The sequence below is a fragment of the Triticum aestivum genome, chromosome 3D (assembly GCF_018294505.1).
Source record: "Triticum aestivum cultivar Chinese Spring chromosome 3D, IWGSC CS RefSeq v2.1, whole genome shotgun sequence".
NCBI classification, from domain to species: domain Eukaryota; kingdom Viridiplantae; phylum Streptophyta; class Magnoliopsida; order Poales; family Poaceae; genus Triticum; species Triticum aestivum.
Window position 1 is genome coordinate 84669282 of NC_057802.1, and position 4018 is coordinate 84673299.

Sequence of the window (4018 nt, forward strand, 5' to 3'; positions counted from 1 at the left end):
TTTGCATATCATTAGCATCATGGGTATTCAAAGAATTCATACTAACAACATTGCAATCATGCTCATCATTCACATATTTTATGCCAAGCATTTTATGTAATTCTTCTTCTAGTACTTGAGCACAATTTTCCTTCCCATCATTTTCACGAAAGACATTAAAAAGATGCAGCATATGAGACAAACTTAATTCCATTTTTTTGTAGTTTTATTTTATAAACTAAACTAGTGCTAAAACAAGAAACAAAAAGATTCGATTGCAAGATCTAAAGATATACCTTCAAGCACTCACCTCCCCGGCAACGGCGCCAGAAACTGCTTGATGTCTACTACACAACCTTCTTCTCGTAGACGTTGCTGGGCCTCCAAGTGCAGAGGTTTGTAGGATAGTAGCAAATTTCCCTCAAGTGGATGACCTAAGGTTTATCAATCCGTGGGAGGCGTAGGATGAAGATGGTCTCTCTCAAACAACCCTGCAACCAAATAACAAAGAGTCTCTTGTGTCCACAACACACCCAATACAATGGTAAATTGTATAGGTGCACTAGTTCGGCGAAGAGATGGTGATACAAGTGCAATATAGATGGTAGATATAGGTTTTTGTAATCTGAAAATATAAAAACAGCAAGGTAACTAATAATAAAAGTGAGCACGAACGGTATTGCAATGCTAGGAAACAAGGCCTAGGGTTCATACTTTCACTAGTGTAAGTTCTCTCAACAATAATAACATAATTGGATCATATAACTATCCCTCAACATGCAACAAAGAGTCAATCCAAAGTCACTAATAGCGGAGAACAAACGAAGAGATTATGGCAGGGTACGAAACCACCTCAAAGTTATTCTTTCCGATCAATCCATTGGGCTATTCCTATAAGTGTCACAAACAGCCCTAGAGTTCGTAGTAAAATAACACCTTAAGACACACATCAACCAAAACCCTAATGTCATCTAGATACTCCAATGTCACCTCAAGTATCCGTGGGTATGATTATACGATATGCATCACACAATCTCAGATTCATCTATTCAACCAACACATAGAACCTCAAAGAGTGCCCCAAAGTTTCTACCGGAGAGTCAAGACAAAAATATGTGCCAACCCCTATGCATAGGTTCATGGGCGGAACCCGCAAGTTGATCACCAAAACATACATCAAGTGAATCAATAGAATAACCCATTGTCACCACGGTTATCCCACGCAAGACATACATCAAGTGTTCTCAAGACTCAATCCGATAAGATAACTTCAAAGGGAAAACTCAACCCATTACAAGAGAGTAGAGGGGGAGAAACATCATAAGGTCCAACTATAATAGCAAAGTTCGCGATACATCAAGATCGTGCCAAATCAAGAACATGAGAGATCAAACACATAGCTACTGGTACATACCCTCAGCCCCGAGGGTGAACTACTCCCTCCTCGTCATGGAGAGCGCTGGGATGATGAAGATGGCCACCGTTGATGGAACCCCCCTCCGGCAGGGTGCCGGAACAGGGTCCCGATTGGTTTTTGGTGGCTACAGAGGCTTGCGGCGGCGGAACTCTCGCTCTATTCTGTTCCCCGAAGGTTTTAGGGTATATGGGAATATATATGTGAAAGAAGTCGGTAAGGGGAGCCACGAGGGGCCCACGAGGGTGGAGGGCGCGCCCCCTGCCTCGTGCTCTCCTCGTTGATCCCCTGACGTGCACTCCAAGTCTCCTGTATTGCTTTCTTTCCAAAAATAACTTTTCCGAAGGTTTCATTCCGTTTGAACTCCGTTTGATATTCCTTTTCTGCGAAACACTGAAACAAGGGAAAAAAACAGAAACTGGCACTGGGCTCTGGGTCAATAGGTTGGTCCCAAAAGTAATATAAAAGTGCATAGTAAAGCCCATAAAACATCCAAGATGGATAATATAATAGCATGAATACTTCATAAATTATAGATACGTTGGAGACGTATCACTGCTCAAATCATCTGTGAAGGTCAGAAAATAACGATACCTGCCGCGAGCCTCAATATTCATCGGACCACATATATCAGTATGTATGATTTCCAACAAATCTGTTGCTCGCTCCATTGTTCCGGAGAACGGCGTTTTAGTCATCTTGCCCAAGAGGCATGGTTCGCAAGCATCAAGTGATTCGTAATCAAGTGATTCCAAAAGCCCATCAGCATGGAGTTTCTTCATGCGCTTTACACCAATATGACCTAAACGGCAGTGCCACAAATAAGTTGCACTATCATTATTAACTTTGCATCTTTTGGCTTCAATATTATGAATATGTGTATCACTACGATCGAGATCCAACGAACCATTTTCATTGGGTGTGTAACCATATAAGGTTTTATTCATGTAAACAGAACAACAATTATTCTCTAACTTAAATGAATAACCGTATTGCAATAAACATGATCAAATCATATTCATGCTCAACGCAAACACCAAATAACACTTATTTAGGTTCAACACTAATCCCGAAAGTATAGGGAGTGTGCGATGATGATCATATCAATCTTGGAACCACTTCCAATACACATCGTCACTTCATCCTTAACTAGTTTCTGTTCATTATGCAACTCCCGTTTCGAGTTACTACTCTTTAGCAACTGAACTAGTATCAAATACCGCGGGGTTGCTATAAACACTAGTGAAGTACACATCAATAACATGTATATCAAATATACCTTTGTTCACTTTGCCATCCTTCTTATCCGCCAAATACTTGGGGCAGTTCCGCTTCCAGTGACCAGTCCCTTTGCAGTAGAAGCACTTAGTCTCAGGCTTAGGTCCAGACTTGGGCTTCTTCACTTGAGCAGCAACTTGCTTGCCGTTCTTCTTGAAGTTCCCCTTCTTCCCTTTGCCCTTTTCTTGAAACTAGTGGTCTTGTCAACCATCAAAACTTGATGTTTTTTCTTGATTTCTACCTTCGTCGATTTCAGCATCACGAAGAGCTTGGGAATCGTTTCCGTTATCCCTTGCATAATATAGTTCATCACGAAGTTCTAGTAACTTGGTGATAGTGACTAGAGAACTCTGTCAATCACTATCTTATCTGGAAGATTAACTCCCACTTGGTTCAAGTGATTGTAGTACTCAGACAATCTGAGCACATGCTCACTGGTTGAGTTATTCTCCTCCATCTTGTAGGCAAAGTAATGTCAGAGGTCTCATACCTCTCGACACGGGCATGAGTATGAAATACCAATTTCAACTCTTGGAACATCTTATATGCTCCGTGGTGTTCAAAACATTTTTGAAGTCCCGGTTCTAAGCCGTAAAACATGGTGCACTTAAACTATCAAGTAGTCATCATACCGAGCTTTGCCAAAACGTTCATAACATCTGCATCTGCTCCTGCAATAGTTCTTTCACCTAGCGGTGCATCAAGGACATAATTCTTTTGTGCAGCAATGAGGAAAATCCTCAGATCACGGATCCAATCCGCATCATTGCTACTAACATCTTTCAACTTAGTTTTCTCTAGGAACATATCAAAATAAAACAGAGGAGCTAAACTTGAGCTATTGATCTACAACATAGATATGCTAATACGACCAGGACTAAGTTCATGATAAATTAAAGTTCAATTAATCATATTACTTAAGAACTCCCACTTAGATAGACATCCCTCTAATCATCTAGGTGATCACGTGATCCAAATCAACTAAACCATGTCCGATCATCACGTGAGATGGATTAGTTTCAATGGTGAACATCACTATGTTGATCATATCTACTATATGATTCACGCCCGACCTTTCGTCTCAGTGTTCCGAGGCAATATCTGCATATGCTAGGCTCGCCAAGTTTAACCTGGGTATTCCGCGTGTGCAACTGTTTTGCACCCATTGTATTTGAACGTAGAGCCTATCACACCCGATCATCACGTGGTGTCTCAGCACGAAGAACTTTCGCAACGGTGCATACTTAGGGAGAACACTTATACCTTGAAATTTAGTGAGAGATCATCTTATAATGCTACCGTCAATCAAAGCAAGATAAGATGCATAAAAGATAAACACCACATGCA